General features: G+C 40.9%; 1 long non-coding RNA gene across 1 annotated transcript in view; it reads right to left on the bottom strand.

Annotated features, from left to right (window-relative positions):
* LOC310912114 overlaps nt 1–13271 on the bottom strand; it is a 219119-nt gene extending 205848 nt beyond the window's left edge. The window contains exon 1 of the long non-coding RNA XR_014590623.1: nt 13064–13271. This is a non-coding gene — a long non-coding RNA (uncharacterized lncRNA). The remainder of the gene's footprint in view (nt 1–13063) is intronic.
* Nucleotides 13272–24159: the final 10888 nt, after the last annotated feature.

Raw genomic sequence — 24159 nt, 5'->3', positions numbered from 1 at the left:
AGAATGTCACTCGTCAGTCTCTTACCCACCCCATTATTAGTGTGTCCCACTGAAGGGCAGGTACCATTCTTGGAATGAGAGAAACTGGTGTATTCCACAGGCAACAAAAAGAACTTTTGGGGGCAATGACAGAGGTTTTCATTTGCAGCACATCCAAAACAAGGAGAGTAATGTCTGTGTGGCAGCATCTAGAAAAATTAACCACCCTTTTAACTACTGGCATCCAATGATTTAAATAAAATTCTGTAATTATTAGCTTTTATTTAACCACTTTATCTCCCGTTCCACCAAGAATTTTCACAGGTTGCTGTATCATGACACCTACTGGTAGAGATAACCAAAATAAATAGATGCAGCTCCTTCTGAATGATGGAATAGATGCATCTGCCAAGAATGGGATTTTGTTTCCCATTGGAGTGATTACTGATGTATGCCCACTCACATGGGCAGCACAATCACTGCATCTTGCAGTAGGAGGGGGTGTGTTCAGACAAAGCAGTGTCTGCAAGGGGCAACTGCAGCCTGGATCAGTGTGGCCCAGGGTGGTGTGGCATCCTTGGCTCCTGTGCCCTGGAGTCCAGATAGGCCACTTCATTTTAGCTTTGGCTGAAGGGATTGTGTAAATGACACCACCCCTACCTGAAATGTAGAGCTGCTGATTTAGCCCAAGGCTTTTGAAAGCTCATCATGGACAAGCAGCTTGCACAGTCATATCCTATAAGGGCTGCTGAAGTTAAGCCCAAGTTTCTTTCATTTGAGGTAATATAACAGTTGATGGAGTTTTCTGAAGACACCAGGGGTGGATTGAAGGTGATGTGAAGAGAAGCAGTAGAACCACGCTTTTAATCTTTCTATATGGTTATCATCATCAGGGGGGTTTGTGACTTACACACCTTCTCACCTTAAAGAATCTGTCTCATCCACACACAAAACAGATTTGTAGAAACTATAATCAGGTACTTGTGGCTTGAAATTTAAAAAACTTATTTTACCATATCACTCCATCAAAGGGGGCAAAATTTTCCAAGGTGTTTCTAAACCAAGCAACTTCCTGCCATCTTCACAAAAAGCAGAATCTTTCCATCCTCGGTGCTAACTCCATTGGACTGTGACCTTTCCAGCTCAGACCCACGCTTGTATTTCTATTACCACCTGTAAAGTCACCTGCTTCCCTGGTGTGTCCTGTTTCATTATTGAATAGGCTTTCCCTATTTGACAGCACACCAGCAGTGCTTTCATGTCTCAGGATATGGTTTACCAGTAAGCTATTATCTAGCTCTACTCAAGCTTTTGAGATCCAGTCTAGGTTTTCTCCTCTAAATAAATTACCAGAACAATGTCTCTTACCAAATTGTCATCCCTGTTAAGTTCTTCCACTGTGCATAAATCCATTTTCACACTGCACAAAGCAGAATCAAGAAGCTTTTCTATCAGCTTGCAAGCTGTATGTCTGGCCAATATTTCATAAATCATTTTATGTCACTCAAATATGAATGAGAGCTTAGCTGTATGGAGAGAGAGGGAGGAGCAAAAGGTAGTAAAGATACCAGCATTTCTTATTTGTTCTTAGCACACAAAAGGAACTTTTTCCCTATTGTAGTTTTCAAAGCACTAAAAGAGATGGCACAGGTTCCCAGTGGAAAAAGTACCTTTTGCTTTAATAATTTTTGAAAACTTCATTTTGAGATATCAAAGTATTTTTTTCGCATGACTATCCCTTTAAAAGCTGCAGTTGTATCTTGGAAACGTTCAGTTGGATTTCACCTGGGAGAATTTTTGGTGTATTTTTGCATTATCTAGAAAGGCTCCTAAGCAGATACCCCACAGCTTTGTCAGGGAAGAAAGTGCAGATCTGAGCTTTTTGGTTAGATCCCTTTTTGCTACAGCCACATTGCCTCACTAGTTTGTGCACAAGACAAAAACATACCTACAACTTTCTTCACTTGTATTTTCTTTTTGCAAATCAAGCCTTGCTCTTGGATGCTCCTTTAAACAGTAAATTACCTCTCACCTGAGATAAGACAGCAGAAGGAGCCTTCTTGTTAGATCAACCTCTCCTGAGACCTATAACTGATGTATTTACTGTGCATTGCAGCCAACAGAGGCTGAAGTGGGAAATTTGTCACCTAAATCCTTGTAGAAAGAGATTGGGTTTTTTTCCATTAATTTACAGCAGATAAGGTGATACCTAAGACATGTTTTTCCTCAAAAAAAAAAAAAGCTTAATTGGCTAATTATAACTGCAACTCCACTTCTACTGTCATCTTTCCTCCTGGGTAAAATTTTGTGCCGGTTCACACAGACGAGTTAGTTAAAAGGCAGTACCTCTCAAAGAGCCAGCTTATCAGCTGTTTTGCGGTTATGAGGAATCTTTTCCCAATACCATTCCCCAGAGTAGTGCTATTTACAACCTCAAAGGTTGGCTTGCAAGTTCAGTGAACTGCTCCTTCAACACCATGCACATCCCCATGTGCTGGCATTGCACCCCTCAGCCTTACCAGAAAAGACAGCTGCCACTTTGGATGTCCTGAAGGTCTTCTGAGCATGGAGCAAAACACCTGCCTTGATTTAGGCATGGAAACAAATCTAAGTATAAACAAACATGGGGGGGGGGGGGGGGGGGGGAAGAAAAAGAAAAAGAAAAAAAATAAAAGAAAAGAAAAAAAGGAAAAGGAAAACCAACAAAAAAAGGGAAACTAATTCCATTTACACATTTACATCTAACTCTGTGTAAAGACTGTGTAGGCTGCATTTATACTTGATTCATTAATCCTCTCTTTTTCTGTCAGGGTTTTCCCAAGTTGATTACTTAGTAGCCCAAATCCAACCAAATACATACTATTATTGTAGTCCCCTTTCTCTCCCTTTCCCCCATTTCTAGGGCAAGAAGGAAGGGAATTCAGGAGGAGGCTCAATTCTGTGCTCCCAAAGTCAGAGCATCCCCAACTGCTTTTGCTAGGCATGTGGAAACTCTACCTTTAGGGATCCCAGGTTCCTGATACAGCAACCAATTTTTCACCTCTGTTCAGACAATGAAAACCTTAAGCCTATCCTGAACACATGAAATCTGGTGTTTCTTTACTTCGTGTGCCTTTGTGTGTGTACAAGGAAAGAGTGTGGATCAACAGCTGCCTTTAGTCACCGCAGTCAATCGGCTTAAGAGTGTAATCAACTACAAAAAGGAAGGGAGGCTAAACTGCTGTCACTTGCTGCTAATAAAAGTTACAGCATTAAGCAACAGCGGGAGACAGACCTTTGTTCACTCCAAGTGAGTGTTTGGCTCTCTGTGTGCCTTACACTGTGGCAACACCCTACACTGAGAAGGGGTCTTACAATGGAATAAACTTGGAGGAGACATTTCTTCAACATGCTACTTACTCTGCCATTCATTTCCAGTGTCCCTGCTACTTTGCTGATCATTAATGCTCAAATAAAGCTTCCCCATCCTCCACCGTCTAATTCTGCATTGCTAGGCACAATCCAGTGGTTTTATTTCTTAGATTTTAGGGGGGGTTCTTTTTTTAACAGCAGCTGGTTGGGTTTGGCACAGTAATTACTGTTGTGTCATACATTCAGCTAAATGGCTGCACTGCAGGACCAAGCAGACAGGCTGTGAGGCAGCAAGTCCTTACTTAAACAAAAGAGAGTTTTGATAAGTAGTCATACTGGCCAGGAAAATTATTAAAAAATATTTGCAACAAAATATGGGCTCAGTTACTTGACAGACACCATATTTTAACCTGCCTACCTCTTTGAATATATTATCTCTCTTAGCTTATTTGGGATTGTGGGGTTGAGGGGGTGGTTAGCAGAGTTTAACTCTCACATAGTGAGCATTAAGAAGGATGTTGGGGTCTTGTTGACCCAAAGAAGAGATGAACATTAATTCAGACTTCTGCATTTCCCAGTGTTGCTAAGGACTGATGTGGGAAATATCCTGGAGGTAGAACTTACCTGATGTTCAGATCTTTGTGTCCTTTCTGAGGCCATGCCCACTATGAACTGCAAGGAAGGCATAAAATCATTTTAGCTAGACAGACACTGAAGAGTTGCCAGGAAGCAATTCCCTGTTTCAGTATTGCTAATATTCTGAGATGAAGGAAGAAAACCAAGGCTAAGGAAACTGATCAAGCCATGATAAAAAGAAAAATTCAATATCTAGGTACAAGACATGAAAACCAAACCTAACATACTAACCAAAACAACAATCCAGTTGATCTACTGGCTGTTTCTAGTTGTTTTTATGAGGAATCCCAAATCTGATGGGTTTTCTATGTACTTTAAAAACTAGGTAAATATGAAAATATAGCTATAGCTTTCTACACAGTAGAAATGATGATTACACTAAAGCTCTTGAACTGGGAGCAAAAGAAGGATGACTTTCCAATACAGAATGATAAAAAAGAAGGCATATTTTAGCCTGTCAGTGGACCAAGTACATTTCTGAGACTTTAGTTTATCATTTATGGTGGTTTTTCTTTTGTTTTGTTATAGTATTGTGTAACATACCAGTATTTGGAGAGTTTACAATGACAATCTATGAAGATTCATTTAAGCATTTTTTTCCTCTGAACTAGCTCCTGTACTCCACTCTATATACACTGCACTTGGGATTACTGAATTTAACAAGTGCTTAATGTAATCCAGCATTAAGTGTATCCATGATGTTGGGACCAGCCCCTTGACAAAAAGTTAAGTGTGACATCTCAGATAATGCCAGACACTTACAGAACACTTTGCTGTCCTCCATGATGAGAAACTCTTCTCTGTGCAGGTCAGAAACCACAGCATGCCTTGAATGCCTGAAGGGTGATTCAAAAACAACAACCAAAACTTCTAGTTTGAGTCATTGCTCTCCATTCAGTGCTGACCAGGTTAACACTGCCAGAGGCCTATCCACCAGTGGAAAAAGACAGGCAAGGCACTGTGAGGATGTGCTCTCCCATCTCCCAAAAGATGGCCTTTATTTCCTGCATGTCTGCCCAAGGGATAACTATGAGTTATCATCCTGTTATCATCCAATTTAGAATAAAAGGGGGGTCTTTTTTGGACCTCATGACTCAATGGGAGGCTCTCCCTGATAGTTTTGTGTGGCCCTGCCCTCCATGCAGTAAAAAAACAAGTGTACCTTGCCAACAAATCTTGTTAAGCCACTGTTGAAATTGCTATCAAACTTTATTAAATTGCTGGTTTATATCAATTAAAAAATTGCTACTTCTTTCTCATGAGAGAAGTGCATCACTCTATCCATAACAGGCACCCACAAATAACACATGGAGTTCCGCATCCCATGAGGGACACAGCAAAGCTGATGGCCCAGGGAAGGGGTAACACCATCACAGTTTTCCTTGAGAAGCCTTGAGCTTTCCCACCTGGGCACTAAAGTTGCTGATGCCTCTCTGGGTAAGATACACAAGCCAAGGGGCTCAGTGACAGTCAGAGGTGAGGCGTTGGTCTGTGCTGAAGTTTGGCACTTAGCCTGGCATCCTGAACTGGAAGTGACTGCCTGAGTCTGCAGAGCCCTTCAAGGAAGGAGAGAAGAGCAGCCTTTAAGCCTGACAGTTATGTGCCTCCCCAGTGCAGTAATACCAGGATCATGTCATGGGAAGATTTAAATAGAAAGTGTTCCATTTAATGGGATTTTGGTCACAGTGCTGTGGCTCTCTTTAGCAGCATAAAATGTACATTTGAAGCACTGCCTCTTTGCCATAAACTTCTGGATCATTTTTCTTTGCTAGTGCTTTAATGGTGAGCAATTTTTTTTTCAAAGGGAGAAATGTTCTGCAGCACCATAGATGATTCGATGGCTTAACGTATTGCACTGCTGGCTGCTGGAGGCAAAATACTGCCTCTTCAATTTATCTGTGTTATATGCTAATTGATGTAATTGCAAGAAAAGGGAATTAATTATGGACTGTAGAGATAATTTCATTGAACAAGAACACTACACAAGACAAACAATATGGCACTCCTTCTTCAATTGAAGATTTTTTTTTTTCCCTGGCTTGTATGTCTCTTCTTCAAATCCCTTGTTACTCCACTCTCTTATCACTATATTGAAGAAGCTCAGGCTTTGTGTGTGAAACCTGAGATAGGCACAACAGAGGAGGTGAAACAGATGAGAGCAACTGCCAGAGAAGACAGGGGAAGGGAAGGTTCATGAGAGGTGATGAAGTAAAAGAGTGAAGGTCTCTTTCTTCATTTTTCATCAGAGCATCCTTTGCTATCATGTGCCCAGTTCCAAGTGTGAAATAGCACAATTCATGGAGGAGCTCCCCAGTCTCACTTGAGACAACCATGTTTCTTCCATTCAACAACCTGCTCTCTTTTCTGAGGCAGGCAGCAGCCCCAAGAGTCAATACTGCTTTCAGCAGTACTGCAAGATTTCAATTACAAAATTAATTCAAATACACAGTTCTTCTACCACCACCAATACAAAATTGGTATGTGTCACAATTCTTGATGGATTCCCACCTTTTCGGTAGAGCTCCCTGGGGGCCCTTCTACCCCTCAGGCCAGTGGCAGACCTCTCCACACAGAAATCCCCTCCTTGGGCTAGTCATTATACTTAGACAAAGAAATAAGTCTACATCACCCTACTCCACGGTTCTCCTTCAAGACTGGAACACTCTTTTGCTGCAGAAAACAGTTTCTTACACCTGCTTACTTCTCTGTCCCCTCAGTGCCCCCGGCCAGTATCTTCTGAAGCTGAAGGCCTCATGATGTCTCCTCCCAACAATCTCCACAACAACCATTAACCACTGCCAACACACTTTTTGAAGACCATAAAACCAGTACATAGTTTTCACTGTGAAAGCTTTTCCTGATGCCAATATTATTTCTGCACATCCTGCAAGCCTTTGCTACTGAACATTCCTGCCATGAACAAATAGTACATGTTCCAATGATTAAATGGTGATTTTAGTAGTTTTTACTACATGTTCAATATTTGCTTATAGATGTAACATATTTGAAAATTTTAAATGCAGGAGGAGCAACTAAGTGGGATTGGTATGCAAATAAGTCATAAAATGCAAATGTGATATGTAAATTGTACTAGCTTTAGAAAAATTATGGAATTTCCCCATAAATTATTCTTTGCAGAAGTGCAGGAGTTTGTGGTTAAGGAGAGAGAAAGTAATTCCCAGTTCCAAGTGATCCATGTGGTCTGAAAAGTGCAGCTGTAGCCATAAGCTCCCATTTACTGATGCAAACATTTCCCTCTCAGCAACATCTAGTTTACCCTCCAACAGCTTTCACTCAAGACATCCTTTGATCACTTTTCCTATTCTACTTTAATCTTCTTCCCCATCGACCTCTGTCATGCTTTGCTTTGATACAATCATCTACTTCCAAAGTTTTCTGTCCTGTTACCCTTTCCATTTTTGTCTTTTATCTCATGCCAGCAACTGCATTTCCTTGGCCTTTTCACAGGAGTTCACCTGACGGCTCTATTTCAGAATGCTACTTTGAACTTTGTTTAAAGATAAAAAGTAAAAGTCATGATACACAGCATTTGCTAACAGCAGTTACTACTATGCGGTACTTAATGTAACATACTTATTTTGCCCCTGAAGAAGAGCTACCAGAAATGGATCCCGATATTCCACTGAGTCAAGACGTTTTATAGGTTAACTTTCTTGATCCATCTTAATTTAGGTGTTGGACAACACATCCTTCAGGTGAAATCCTGTCTCACTGCTTATCTCCAATATACAACAAATGAAGAGATCATGTGTTAGAGAGCAATTAGAGGTGTGACTTCTCTTGATCAATAATTAAAAAGTGATTAAAAAAAACTTTTTAAGGTTTTAAATATTCTTTTTTAAACTCTAGAAATCTGAATTTCATGGAAATGTGTAGTAATCTTCACATAATCCTGTGATGGTCCTGCAAGTGCTACCTTAATCACAAATGGTGCATATTAATGAAGGTCCTCACCAGATGAAAGAGAATGTTAGAGTAGTTGAAGATTGATGGATTTAATACAACCAACTTTTGACTCGTTCTCAGATTGAGTCAAACAGCTTCCAGCTACATTTCTGCAAGAGGGGGAGGGGGAAATCCCAGATGACAGATGCCATGCAGAGCAAAGCCCTCTCTAAAAGAAAAGAATAAATCATTTATGTACAATATTCACTAAAAACTGCAGGGGGCAAGAGACTGCAGGTTTTCCTTTTAATAAGGAAGAAAAATGCATATATAGTAATTGCTGTTGCAATCATGCACAGTGCACAGAAACTGAGTTTGGATTACATTCACTTTCCCAGGACAGAACATTGACAAGGTACTCCTGGGTCACTAATCTACTAATATTACCAGGATTGTCTTGTTTGCAACATAAAAGAAATCTGTACCATTATCTTTTAAATCTGTGAGTTTCTATCGTTCAGTGATCAGTCCAAAAGGCACAGTTACCTGCCCATGTGCACACAGTCTGTTTCACTGAACATGGAAGAGGACACAGAGTGCAAACAGAGTTGGGAACAGGAGTGGTTGGATGGGGTTTACGGGAGGGGGGGATTTGTTTCTGTCATTGCTGCTGGACTCCTTAATTCAGCAAGGTCAGTGATTTTAGCAACTGTTGCCAGAACTACTTTCTGAGTAAGCTTTTCCTTTTGAAACAAAACAAAATTCTGAATAGCAATCCATTGACTCTCAAACTTCATGAAGCAGAGCACCCATTTTCATGCTAAAGCACAAAGGAAAAATAAACTTTGATGGTCTAATTTATGGCAATAAATTGAAAATGTACTGGTTCCCCCTCCTCCTGTTACGACTGCTATCACTTGTAGGTCTGTAAGCTGCAGAACCTTCTTCCCAGGTGGAAAAGCCTCTGTCCCAGAGCCAGCCCTCCTGTCTGCTCCTTCAACATCACTCAGGATGGGAGAGCAGGGGCTACATCCCTACTTGTCATTCAGCCATTTCTGCCTGGTCAATGGTCCCTTGAGGGCCATTAGCCACAGAACTCTGCACAGGAGCTCTGAGAGACTATTTCTGATTTCTGGCTGCATCACCTCAAAGATGCAACCTGTAACCATTTTTGGCCTCCTTTCCTGAGTTATGCTCTCAGAGGACAACAGCAGCCGGATACCTGGGTATTCATACACTGAAATAACAGAAGCACAATGCATCACATGCATTTGGAGAAGTGAATTAATCATCGTAAGATATGTTTTTAAATATTTCAAAGACATGATTTTTTTTTTCAGTAGCAGCATCTGTTCTTTTCAGGGGGAAATATGTGCCTACTGACACTAATTGCACCACTCTCAGTTAATGGAGCAGAGATCATGTTCATGCTTGAGAATCAGCTGAAGGGCCAACCTGCCATGCCATGTTTGTATAGGCAAGAAAGCCCACCCAAACCCAGGTTCCATGAGGAAAAATGACCCCATACTGAAACATCAGGCTGGCAGGTCTGACGCCTGCCAGGGCTTCAGAATGTGCATCACACCTTCCTCCTGCCATCACCAGCACAGCACTGATTCACCCCAAGCAAGGACTGGGCCCCATGTATTGAAGAGGGTAAAGTCTGAAGTGATTGTTGATGTTTCTCAAACATCCCGGCCTGGCTTCTGTTGGAGGCAAGGAAACACAGGCATATCTTATCTCTCCAAGCCCTTGCTGCTGTGGCTGGTGTGCACGTGTTGCTGTCAGCTAAACCCACAAACTGCTTAATGGCAGGTACATAATAGCCCATTAGTTCAGGTCTGCCTGGGATGCTGGCAGGTGTTTACATGAAATTTTGCCCTGCTTGTCATAGCATATAGGACAGCCAGCACCTGGCAACCTCGTACCCAACAACACAGTCTTTAATTGCTCCGAAGCAGTGGCAGCAGCTGACGCCAACCTTGTTAAATAAACAACAGGTTCTGCACCTGCCTGAGCAAAACCCTGACCCCTCTCCCAGCCAGCCAGTGGGCACACAGGGAGCCCTGCCTCCCTCCTGCACAGCAGCCTCAGGGATTAGTCAGAGTCTATCAGTATTGATTTGTCCTTCAGCAACAGAGGTTTGCCCTGCTCTTGTCTCTGGAGTGTTTTACTGAGCCATGAGACATGAAAATCTCCCTAATTAGATTTCTAGTTTATGGATGATTCTCATCACACACACTCACAGACACACAGAGCCCCACAGACATACAGGCTCAAGGATAATGAAAAAAGGTACTATGGCACAATAGCCAAATGTCAGTGCCTTGTAGACTGCTTTGATACAGTACAGAACAATTCTGAGTAATTTCTGAGGATCTGGAGGCTTGGTACAAGATAGGACTTTTTATTCTCCAAGGAGTGAAGCTGTGCAAAAAGCCTAATTTTTGTTAGGTATAGCCATCCAAGATAAGAGAATTATGTATCCTGACTTGTAACAGGTGAGCTGGTACTCTCAAAGCCATATATGATTATTTAATCACTCTCTTGCCTGATCAATTAAATATTGGCATCTTATTAGATTCTACAGTAAATATACTTGCCTGGATCCACAAACTTACCAAATCAGGAGGAATAGTGAGGAGAAGGAATTACTTACCTGCTGCAAGGACATTTCCTCTCAGGTATTTTTTCTTTCCTCCCCTTCATGCTGTTGAAGATGTGCACTGAGGGACACCACAGCATCTCTTCCAGCCTCCAGCCAAGGGCAGGTACCTGAGGAGGCTGCACATGGGGCACACATGTGTAAAAATGACTGAATGCAGAGAAAGGTCCTTGTCATTCACACATAAGACAAGAGCCACTGAAAGAGACCAAATTATTACAGCAAAGAAAGTGGAATTCTAAGTGAATGGTAGAAAAAAGCAAGAAAATACATCACCAGAACCCTCAAAAAAAAGTGACAAAAATAAAGATGATCCCTTTAGAAGCTTTAAGGGGCTTGATTTGGGGCAGCACTCCAAGACCAGAGTGCTGTGCTAATTGGACTCTCTTCTTTTGATCCACAGAGCAAGATGTCCTCCATTTACATGTTTTATTTAAAATTAAAAGGCAGAAAACACTTAGTGGCATTTCTTACACTGCAGTTTTAACACACTGACATATAAAGGACCATCTGTTGGGTCCCTCAGCAAGAAGAGAGATGAAAAGGAAAAGGTGAAACAGGAGCACCACTTCTACTTTGTAGCTGTATATTCACCCAGACATAGGGGTATATTAACCATGCTTTGGGAGCATTAAATTTCTGACAGGGACAAGTTACTTGCTACTGATAGCTCACAAAAGCAAGTTATCACAGCAAATCCCCTTTACATGGTCCTACAGGGCTTCAGGTGTCAATAGTCTCATCAGGAGACTATTATTGGCATGAAACTGATTTTTTTTTCTAATAAATTGCATTGCAAATACAGCTGATTATAAATACAGTAAATGCTGTTAAAGAACAAGACTGAGCACCTACGTGCCACCAGTGTCCCTTCTCTTGCTGTGCCTCTCAAATGCTGCAGTGCTGCAACCACTGCCCAAGAAAAGTCCTGTGTTTTTAATAGATCCCCTACTCACAACACACACAAGTGGCAAAAAGTGATTTTATTGAGCAGCAGTGCAGGTTTTGGCTTAAGCAGCTCTGAGAGAGCTGCTGCCTTTGGCTGTTTGTGAGATCATGTTGCCTTCTAGTGGCTGGCCCCAGCTCCCTATTGCAGAAAGATTTTGGGATGCTCTTCCACATATATATCAGATGTGCAGAATATTTTCTAAATTCCTTCTAGGAGAGAAACAACTGTCAGACATGAGTCATCGTCTGTATTTCTTCAGAGGCAAGAAAAAAGTTCATTAAGAAAACTTCTCTTTTTGACACACTTTACTGTTTGACTGTCTTCTAGGATTAATTTTGGATGTGTTTTAAGCTCTCCACAACCTGTAGCAAGATAAAACAATGGAAATTTATCACTTCGTGGTTCTGAATAGGCTTGTCACTCCCACATGAGGCCAGAGAAAGAAACAAAATGAAAAAAATGAATAAAAGGTGAAGCCATTTCATTCAAAATACTGATTGCACAACAATCACAAAAACTGGAGCTGAAGGAGAACTCAGGGACAAGTTTTGCTGATTGGACTCTGAGAAGCAGGATGGTCTCCATCCTAGCAAGTGAGGAAAAAACAGGTGCTGCTGAAAAGCATACATTTGTTGGGGAAATACTTAAGTCAGCAGATTCAGGAAAACAGAAAGCAGGAGAGAAAGAAAAGTGACAAAGTCAGATGGGGCAGTTTCCCTCCCAGACTTTGTAGAGGAAGAAGTCACCAGTGATGTAGTTAACCAAAGGTCTTTTTATCTCTTCCACAACCTGCCTGAAAAATCATATATATAGAAAACAATTTTTTCCTCCTCTGATACACAAGATCAAGGCTTGGGGGGGGGGGTGGGGGGGGGTGGGGGGTGGGGGGCGGGTTGAAAAACAGACAGAGAACAAACAGGATTACAGCTGAAAATTAGAAGCAGAAGCCAAATCATTGCAGGAACAAAGACTGGATTGTCAGTTCACAGGGTGAAAGAAATGTGACAGCAAGTAAAATGCAAGGGGTCTGCTACAAGAGAGCTGAAAAAAATTAAAGCAAAATGTCAAGAAACTTGAAGGAAAGCCTTTCAGTTGCACAGACCACAAAGAATTCAAGGACAAATATATGGGCCGGGGGAGGAATCCAGTCATTGGTCGTGTGCATCTTTTTTTTATGATTCAACACCCCAACACCTCCCTCTTTCTTCAACACATAAGGGTTTTATTATCTCAGGAGAAATGAGGTCCTTGGTATTGAGGGGTTCTGAATGACATAGCTAATGAAATAAATGCTTCAATTGAAATAGGATGTTTCCCCTCAAACAATTTTACACATCTACAGAAGAACATGATGCAAGAAGTCAGTAACTGCTGCAGCCCTCCCTCTTGGCTCTGTAATCTATGAATATACTTGTAACACATGGCTGTGTCATCCCCACCTGCTCTCCAAAACTCTTCCCATGCACACAATGTGTGCATGGGGGAAAAAAAGCAACACATACGTGAGCAGCAACTGTCTTCACCACAATCTGCACGAGGTAAACATGACAGAGATGAGCTAAACACATGAGTATAACCAAAAAAAAAAAAAAAAAAAAAAAAAAAAAAAAAAAAAAAAAAAAAAAAAAAAAAAAAAAAAAAAAAAAAAAAAAAATCCAAGTCTGTTTCTTTTATTCAGAGTCCCAACTCCTGACTCTTGGGGAACTGCCAGTTTGAAGAAGACAGCTCCATATTCCTTGAATATCCAAGCAGTGGGACTGGTGGGAATACAGGTTTTTAGACAACTGTAACTCTGAATCTCCTGCAAAGTGTAGGAGCATTAATTGGTATACAGTGGGATATCTCTCCTCTTTTTTTAGCCAAATGATCAAAAATAAAATGTGCCTTGTGACTGTGGCTTTATGCATAGTAAGATTGAATGGTTTACTATGGTTCTTTTCCCAAATAGGCTGCCACCCAAGTAAGTGCTGTGTAGAATATTCCTTTCTGTTGAGCCAGTGACAGAATTCATGCATACCACTCTGAATTTAATCTACCAATTGACATTTTCTTTTTCACCAAAGGCTATCAGCCACCTTTTTCCTGTCTTGTTAGATTCTTGGGTGACACCACACTGCACAACAAATGCTGAATGATTTGGAATACACAAATAAAGTCTTCCAAATTGTCGCTGCAAACTTGGGTCACGAAAAGAAAGAAATGGAGAAGAACAAGAAGGTATAGAAGAAGGAGAAGGTGTGGGAGAAGGACAAGCTGAAGGAGAAGGAAGAGAAGGTGGAATGTTAGAAAAATTTTACTAGCAACTTCCTTATTGGTTTGGTGTTTTGAGAACATCATGGCTTAAAACTTAGCACTGTTTCCTAATGAAATGTCATCTAAAATATTTATAGGGATAACTCTTGGAAAGAAAAAATACCCCAGACTGCTGTAATAATTGTGGGCTACCTAATGAGATGATCCTGGGTGCAATATGGACCAACTACATAAAGCCCATAGGAAGTTATTTTGTCACGACAGTCAACACCTTTCACATGGGATCAGTGCAGCTGATTTGTTTTTACATACAGATAAAGAGTTTGGTCGTGTTAAACAAAGAAATGTATTTGGTATAGGATAACTAAACACTGTAATGGTCTTCCACTAGTTGGAATACTACCTCACTCTAAGCCATTTTTACCCCTAAACTACCCAGCTTGAAAATCAGCAGTTCCTTTTTCCTCAGGAAAGATTAAAAACTCAACATTCAGTAATTTTTATAAGCCTGCTGAGGCAAAGGTATATTTAATAATTCTACAAGAGTATTGTTCCTGAAAGCCACAGCATACATAAAATGAATTGCATTGATGAGACAGATTGAAAATAGAAAAGAAAGTAGAGTTAGATTTTAAATAAAAAATCATTTGGATTCATTTAGATGAAATAGTGCCAAAGTAGAATTCAAAATTTTTTTCAACATTCTTCAGGTTCATCATAGTACATTGATTTAAACCCACAATGCCTGTTCCTTAATCTTCCAGAAAGGATTAATAAGCAACATAATCAATGCAGAACAATATTAGTTCTCATGTCTATGAATTTAGATATTCACACCATCATTCTGCATTTCTGACTTAATTTATTTATGAGAGACAAAAGTAAAGGCTGGTAGCTCTTATGTCAGCATCCTCAGCTAAGATTTACAGAGGCAAGGTTCTATCCCCTTGTGGATAGAAACAAAAGCTTTTTATTCCCAAGGAGGTAGTTCTTATTTTCCAGTGTAAACTGTGCTAGAGCCACTTGTAGCTTAGTGTGTATATTACACTTCATTATTATTCTTCCCATATTGCCACCTAGACATAAAAAATTGTCTCCTGGTACCCTGTGCCTGGAACCATATTAGCCTCTCTATTTGCAAGCAATGGGAAGTTCATCTCATGACCATAAAATGCCATCCCATATTCCAAAGAAGTGATAGAATATGGATAATTGATCTCATATGAAGGACCCTAAAATATAAACCACAGAGCTTTCCTAGGAGGAATCCCATTCTGAACAGGGAGAGCTGGTTCATCTGTGTGCTTCCTTTTAACTTTATTACCCCCTCTCAAACTGAAGTATTAAAAGAATATCATGTCTCTAAAAATCATGAAGAACTGAGTTATACCTGCATGGCATTTTGTGTACTGTCATTATCATATTCTGCCCACATTTGAAGTTAGTTAGAAACAAGAGAGCTCTGAATGAAGGCTAGACAGCCATGCCTGCATAAAGGTGGGCCCAAGCTAATAAGCCTTGCTGAGAACCAATTTTTTTTCTTGTTGTTGCTGTACATTGCTGATTCATTAGCATGGCTATGTAGCTTCAAGTAAGGCTGTAGCTGTCATCAGTGAAGTAAACTCACATCTGCTCGGGCCATGTATAGACATATTTACAGACTATTAACAAAATAAGAGAAGAGAAACAGAGGGGTTTTTTTTAATTACAAACAATAGACTTGGTGCCTGTGCTGCAGTCATCCACAGCACACCAGTCAGCACAGTCAATCTGCTATCAGTCAGGAAGCATCAACTAATCCTTCTATGTCACATCTCTGGGAGCATATCACAGCTCCCAGATCCACAGCTCTGTCCCTGCTCCTGAGATAGCCCAGATGGACCCCATGATTGCTGCAGGGGCCATGTTACAAAGCCAACAATTGGCTTATGTGTAATCTTAATTTTCCCTTACTAGTCATTGGTTTGGTCTCTTCTTCTACAAATATTGTCATTACAATGACATAAATGCTTAGTAATCCTGATTTACAATAATGGCATATTATCCATTCCTAATTGCTATTCAATCCTAATTGTCTACTTGAAACACGTACCTGATTAGATCAAGATTTAAAGACAAGAATCAGAGCAAGTGCTTAGGATCTCAGACCACTGAGGACAGGCAGGAGAAGGTCTGGCTGTCAAATTTGGAGAAGGTAGGAGAGCAAGACAGTAGAGCATAGCTAGAAAAGAAGCTCCACTGTGCTTCCATGTGGAAGCTCCATAGCTGTAACACCAGCTCTGCATCCGATGTTAAAAAAACGTCTCTCTGGAGTGTGAGACACCACATGTCAGAAGTGTACTGTGAAACATATGTTCATGCTTTCCCTTTAAGATGGAGTATTTCACATTTCTTCTTTTATGTATACTTTAGATTACAGATGAATCTATTGTACCAAAATACGAGCAACTGCTTTCCAACACGGGAGACTGCCTTCCATGTTCAGCCTCCATGATTTTGACTGTAAAGCATTTCAGCACTCTTGTATATTGATATTCATTACCTGCATGGTTTGCATAACAGACACATAAACAGGCCAGTCAATAATATCAGCTCATATTGACCAGCTATTCCTACCCTGAAATAGGAATGCCAAGCTTCAATTGATTCACGTTCATGTATTTTGTAAATATAATTTAAAATTAACATGTACAAGAAGGAGCACATACCATGTGGAGTAACCTAGGGATGCATTGCAGCACAAAGCTGGTGTTTGAGACTGAAATAGTCAATAAAATGAAACTTATAGTTTGCCACTGAATATCCCATGAACTCCAAATGTTGCTGGCTGCTACAAAGCTGTAGTTCAGTCTTGTGCTACCCCCTGCATCTCCCTGCAAGCCCCAGGTGAGGCAGAGAGGGTAAAACCATGTCTGACCAAGCTTTTGGGTACCAAAATACCTCTCTCTTTCCTCTACAGTGCACTAAAGAAACAGAACCCCACCTTGCACAACCAGTTAAAACCCAAAACTTAGCTCACATGACATGATCCTAATATTTCACAGACTCATAGAGTATCTCTAGTTAAAAGAGAGCCATAAGGTGCATTAACTCCCTTTTCCAAGCAGGACCAACTAGAACTCAAGAATATGGCTCAGGGCATCACTTGCATGCTCCTTGGACTCTGACAGGCTAGGTGTCATGACCTCTTCAGTCACTGACTTCCCTCTCGGTGAACAAACTTTATCTGAAGTCCAACGGGAAGTTCTCCACATGCATTTTCCATTTCCTTGTGTCCTGCTGCTGGTCACCAGCGAGCAAATCAGAACCTCTGCCTCTGCTGTCCTCCTTGGAGAAGTCAGAGACTATGAGGAGGCCACCTTTCAGCCTTCTCTTCTCCAGGTGGAACAAAACAAGTAGCCTCAGCCACTGGTATTACAGCTTTAGGAAGAAGTTCTTCACAGAAAGAGTGCTTGTGCATTGGAATGGGCTGCCCAGAGATGTGGTGGAGTCACCATCCCTGGAGGTGTTTAAGAAAAGACTGGATGTGGCACTTTGTGCCATGGTCTAGTTAACGAGGAGGTGCTTTTTCACAGGTTGGACTCAGAGATCTCAGAGGTCTTTTCTAACCTAGTTGATTCTGTGGTTCTGTCTTACCCTCAAGATATTTTTGCCATCTTGGTCACCCTTCTCTGGACATTCTCTAACAACTTTATGTCTATTTTATATTGTGTCTCCTTAAAATGCACATAGCACTGGAGGTGAGGCTGCCCCAGTGCAGAGCAGAGCAGGACAATCCCCTCCCTTGCCTGGCTGGTGATGCTGTGCCTGATGCCCCCACGACAGGGTCAGCCCTCCTGGCTGCCAGGGCACTGCTGACTCCTGTTCAACCTGCCATGGACCAGGAACACCAGGTTCCTTTCCATGGAGGTTCTCTTCAACTTCTTGCCCCCCAGTCTGTGGCTGTCACCAGGGTTACTTTGTCCCAGCTGGACAAACTTGCTCTTGTTAAATTCCATGCAGTTGGTGACTGCCCAGCTCTTGTGTCTATCCAGATCTCTTTGCAAGGCCTCTGTACAACAGCTCCTCCTAATTTAGTAGTGTCAGCAAACTTACTTAGTGTACATTGAATTCTTACCCAGATCATTTATAAAACCACTAAAGAGCACTGGTCCTGAGTAGGAACCTGGAGGAATGACCACTATTGAGTGGTCACCAGTCTGATGTGACCCCATATACTCTAATCCCTTGTGCCCAGCCTGTGAGCCAGTTGCTCACCAATTCCATCATGTGTTTATCCAGCTGTGTGCCATACAGATTATCCAGAAGGATATGATGAGAGACAGTATCAAAAGCCTTGCTAAAACCACAAGCCCCCACATCTCCACTTGGCCAACTAGATGGGTAACCTTGCCATAAAGGGGAATTAAGTTTGTTAAGCAGGATTTTAGGCTTGTGAACCTGTGTTGGCCATGACTAAGGACTGTGTTGTCTCTCAAGTGTTCTTCAGTAACTCCCAGCATTACCTTTTCCATAATTTTACTAATCACTAAAGTGAAATGGACAGGCCTGTAATTACCAAGGCCTTTCTCCTTACTCTTCTTGAAAACTGAAGCAACATTTGCCAGCTTCCAGACAAATAAGACTTCTCCAGACACCTAAGACTGATGAAAAATAATGGAGAGAGGTTATGTGATGACATGACATAGGCCAGCTTTTTCAGTACCATGGGATGAAGGCACTCACCCTTGCTTTCAGGACAGCTGAAAAGACTTCAGCTATGTTGTCACCTGGGTTTGCTTTCTTTTTAACAAAATAAAACCCATCTTAAAAACCCCAAATCCAAAAGAAAACTGCTTAACATGAACATTATCATTACAATAACAGCTTAAATGAAAATGATAATTTTTGAAAATGATAATTGATAAAAATAAAACCCCAAGAACTAAGCAGTTTGTTTAAGAAAAAAAAGTTTAAAAAGAAGAAAAGAAAGTTCCTTAGGAGAGAAAAAGACATGTCAGCTGTCTTCTTGCCAAGTCAGGACTAGACCCTGGTCCTGCAGCTCTCCAGTTCCACAAACGAGTTTCACTGACACTCCCTGTTGGTGATGAGAGGGACCATATTTTATCCACCAGCACCCTGATGCTTTAAGATCTCTCTCTGCCCTACATTCTTATCTATTGAGGGCTCATCATCTACTGTTTTCCAGGAAAAAAAAAAAAAAAAAAAAAGCAGCCCACTGATGAGAACAGAAAGATAGCACAGAGCAGCTGCAGCTGTAATTGGCTGAAGGGCTAACAAATGACCTAATATTCTCCTAGCTAGGATTTATCCAGCTGCTCACTGTTCTGATTAAATAGGACTAATCCATCAGACAAATATTGCTTTGCTGGTTCAAGAAATAAACTTACCTGTTCTTAATTTTTCTTTAATTTTATTATTAGAAGATAGAGTGCCACTTCTCTAATCTAATGTTTGTTCTAAATTATTCATGGATAATTTCATAAATTAACATATAAACCTACTTCCATAGAGCTCTCTTATGAAGCTGCTATTTCTGATCTTTATTTAAAATTGTGAATTAAAACAAAGCATAGGATGAACTACGAAAACTCACAGACTTTACTATCAGTGAATATATTTCATACATGTTACAGGGTTTTTCCCCAGTATTTGGCCTCTGAAATAGGAAGGTAACACAGTTAAAACAAGCACTTGATTGATTGTTATATATATATTCATAATTTTCCCATTTCTGAAAAATGCTCATCATTCCAAGATAAATATGTCCAATTAAATTGTAATCAATATGATTTTTGAAGTCACTCAGTCCCCATCATGACAAATAACAAAAAAGTAATGTTAAAAATTATTTAACTTTTGACAGTCCTCACCTTATTTCAGTTTCTCTTTCCTGATTCATGGTCTCAGCATCCTGCCCTTCAACCCTTTTCCCTGAAGACCTCTCTGTGAACCCATGAGCCACACATACAAAGGTAGTGACCTTTGGATATTCTGCTACTGCTGTAATAGAGCACTTTCCATCTCATCACCATCTTTGTCTTAGCCTTCCTCACACTGAGGAGAATAATGATGCAAAGGCCCAAGTGTGGTGCTATGAAAGGAACTAAAACCTTTAGTACCTGATAATGTACTACAGGATATTATACATCTGTTTCAGCTAACATTATTGCTCTAGTGCTAGTAAACCTCACTTGATCTGCTATGTGTGAAAAATATTAATTTTTTTTAAAAAAAAAGGGGAAAGAAAAAGGGAGAAAGCAGGAAAACAGAACAGTATGGGAGCTTCCACTTAGAGCAGAATCTTGTTATGCCTACTCTTAACAAGCAGAATGTTCCTTTTCCAGTGACATTTGTGAAAGCCAATTTCCAGCACTGTGTGTCTTTTTGCAAAGAAATACACCACGAATCTTTCCTATTGAGCCATTCAAGAGCTTAGCATGGATAAAAACAAACAAAAATATTCACTGTGTCAACACTTTCTTTCCTCCATTGCACAGGTGACCACCATCAATATCATGTCTCACTTCTGTTCCATATGGCTGAGCTCGTGTTTCAGGATCTTACTCCCTGTCAGGCAGGGATAGGTATGGCTTCAGTTCTGGGATATTCACTATGCAAACCAGGAAAGAAATTGGAAGTGCTGGAAGATTTTTCAGATAGAAATGCTGGAATGGATCCTTGTTCTGGTTTGGGTTGAATTAGGGGAAAACCTTCAAGGAATCCCCTAATAACAAAACCTCTACCACCCCTCCCCCCAACCCTGGGTTTGGGAAGGAATCTCTTGAACACAAAGTGGAAAAAACCGGTTTATTAACAAATGAATAAACACCCCCCGACACAAGGGAAAAAAAAAGAACAGAAAAAGCTCAGGTTACTGTGAGGGGGAGGGCGCGCAGCTTCCTTTACAAGCCCCGGCGATCCTCCTCGGACTCCTCCAGCCAGATCAGCTCCGGGTGCCGGTCCTAAATCTTAAAAGGGGGGGGGGAAAAGGGAGAAGAGGAAAAGGGAAAAAAAAACAAACAGAGCACAGAGGCGGCAGAAAGAAAGGAAGGAAAAAAAACCAAAAGAACGAAAGGGCAAGAAACTAGCAGGAAAATTGCGAGACAGCAAGCGCCTAGAAGCAGAAAAGCCAAAGCAACAGCGGAGCCAGCCCCCAGGCCAGTGCCCGCCCCCCCCTAAAGGGGACGGAACACCTTCTTAGACATAACAAGGGAGTCCATGATATGGGATTATGGGATAGAGAGCACTGTCAACCCAGGACAATCCTGAAAGAAATAGATAGTTAGTGGATGGAAGATCCAACTTCCAAGTCTCTCTCTTCCTTTAAAATACACTATGTAGTTTATCTACCAGAGGAATGGAACAACAATCAAAACTGCAAGGTGACTAATATTTCACCAGATGGCAATATCAGGTGAAATATCAGGACTCTACCAGATGCAGGTGGCCAGATAAAAGATTAGATTTTGGTGGGGCACTGGATCTGGCTGACAAGGTGCATGTTTTGGCATTAGCTGTGTTCACCGTTTCGCTCTCTTCACATCAAAAATCACAAATGTATTTCAAACTCATTGTAACTATAGAGACAGGCTCCATGATCCTGGTGGGTCCCTGCCAACTCACCACAATTTATGTAAATAATCAAAAGAATCAAAGGAAAGAGTATAAAAATGATTACTCTCAAATTCAATTCATATTCTTTTTAATGAATCAAGAGTGTGTATGATGGGAAAAAACCCTGTGACCTTGCTTGTTCTGATTTCCCATCTGTTCAAAAACAAAGGCAAATAGAGAAGATAACATAAACTAAAGGTGCTATACATGTTAAGTGCAAGTGACTATTATTACTGAAAGAACTGTGTGTAGACACAGTTCTTCAGCAAGAAACTTAGGCAACCTACTGTTTCGCCTGAGGGACCCAATCACCAGCCACAGGTTCATTTCAGCATTTCTGACATTTGGTCCTTAACTCTCTCTGACATCTGGGAGGCCCTTGGGACTTAGCCCTCCTGGCAGAACAGGAGGAAGCAGTCCCAGGGAATGGGTTTCTCCTGAGTAGAGCAATCATTTTCTTGTGCTGAAATTGTTGATTTTAGCTCCCTGCTAAGATCACTCCCCACTTTCCATCTTCATCTTGAAGCTTATGTGAAACCTTTGTTCTGTATAAGGCTCTGAGAAGCTGATCTAAAAAGAAATGTCAAGACTTTTACTGGTATAAGAAACAGAGCCTTATAAAATTGTGATCATTAAGCCTCCTCAGTCAAGTAAAGCAAGAAAGAAAATTATTTTTAAAGGTTTCGGTAAACAGATCTGAATTTGCCATCCTGGGTAACTGAGTACTGCAATAAAATGCCAAGTAGAGACTAATATATACTTACATTCTCCTAATTTCCTGGTTTCACTAAATCCAATATAATAAAATTGACAGATGCTATTTTATCTACTCAAGTGATTCATGAAGGGCCTGGAACTGCAATGCTGCAACACGATATGACAGTTGTGCTAGGGTTTGGGGTTTTTTAAATAAAAAGAAATGACTGGCCAAGGACTGGTGATAGCTTGTGATTTGCCTAGCACAAAATGACAAGCTTGTCACCTTTACCTACAGAGGAAAGAGAATTACTAAACTTGGCTATTATTTACCTATGTATTGCCTATCCAGACTGTTATTTTGAAATTGCTGTAGAGAGAGTAAAATAAATTAAGGAAATAATTGAAATTTAAAGCTAAATTAGATATTTTTCATGTCACCTTTTAAAATTATGTTAATTGGTATGCATTTTTAATGACAACATTAGCAGCAAGTAATAAAAAGTCAGCAGGATCTACACACGGATAAATAACAACACACTAATGATAATTACATAAACCTTCTGTATAGTGACATGTGGGTCAGGAATTGAATTTGCACTCTCAAATTGAATCATCTATCAGGGCCCCACATCATCAGTAACAAATGTCACTGGTAGGTTTAATTTTCCTGTGTTCAGACTGGCCTCATGGTTTTGTTTGCTAAAATCCAATAACAGATTATGTTTCAAGGCGAAATCTTGACACCTAATGGTACTCAATGGGAGTGTTGATTGCAAAAGAGTAGCAAAAAGATTGCAAAAGCAGCATTTCAGTTTCAGAAAAGAGCCTATTTCAGACACTTAGAGAATGTAATTTCTACTTTATTTTTAGGCATTTAAAAGGGCTTTTTTGATAATAAAAGGACTGACTTAAGTGCATGTGTTTACAGTTATATACTGACATAACTGGCTTGTTGGAATGGGACCTTTTTTAAGTGTGTGACTTCAGCTGTGAAGTTTTATAGACTGAGCAAAGAGTTCCTGAATTACTGAAATCAAGCCAAATAGGAAATGATTGAAGGCAAATGGAAATGTTGCCTTTAGTTTCAGAGAAAACACACATTTTTACATCCCTTTTTTTTGACCTAATGGAATATGCTCTCTTGTCATTACAGAACAAGATGACAAAGTAGCTGAAAATAATTCTCATCAGATCAGAAGAACATAGTACTTCCAAACATGACTTTGTTCTGTGGTAACAGGAAATATTAGGCTGAATAAGTCACATAACATGAGCTGTTTTGGAACCCTGAACATGGCATCTGCTCTGCCTCGCTTTAGGCACAGGCTGGACACCGTTTTGATTGTAAAGCCTGGGGTACACTGGCATATGAAAAAGAAAAGCTTGGCTGCTGTGTCAAGCACAACAGGCAGCATTTGGGTGGCTGGGGGCTGCAGGGAGAAGGTCAGACGCTGCCCTGGGCAGGAAACAGGTAGGTCCAGCCAGCTCTGAAACTGGTGTGAGCGACTCACAGCCTGCAAATATTCAATGCTGAAGGAGCACGTGGTGCTTCTGCTCCAATGCACTTTGGAAAAGGTCAGGGGGCACATGGGGAGAGGATCTTGGACAGATGCACAAAGGAGCCACAGGGAAGGAGGTTTTGGGGCACAGAGGTGAGGCACTCTCCACAACAGAGTGGGGACAGCTGAAGGGACTGCAGCCTGAGAGCATCCCTGAGGGATTGTGGCCATGGAGCAGGGAGAAAATGAGTGAGGAACACCAGAAAGAAACCATTAGGTGCACATCCTGCCCAGGCACCCACGGAATGAGTAAGGAGGGGCTGAGGGTAATCCACAGCAAACCCGAGGCAGGGTGATGCTAGTAAGAGAGGTAGACATGTTTGCCTTAATCTCATTTATGACACACCCCCACCAAAAACCTGAATCAGAAGACACTGCTAATTGACATGAAATCAAGTGAAAATTCTACCATTGGAGACTGTTTCACCCATGGCACCTTTTTCAGTTGTAATGGTTGAAATAGATAAGATCTAGTGAAATGTTTGACTTATAAATACAAAATGGATGATGGAGAATTGGCCACAACATTTGATGCATCAGGACCT

The sequence above is a fragment of the Zosterops lateralis genome (assembly GCF_965231275.1).
Source record: "Zosterops lateralis genome assembly, chromosome: 1".
Classification (NCBI taxonomy): Eukaryota; Metazoa; Chordata; class Aves; order Passeriformes; family Zosteropidae; genus Zosterops; species Zosterops lateralis.
This window is presented reverse-complemented; position numbering and strand designations above follow the sequence as displayed.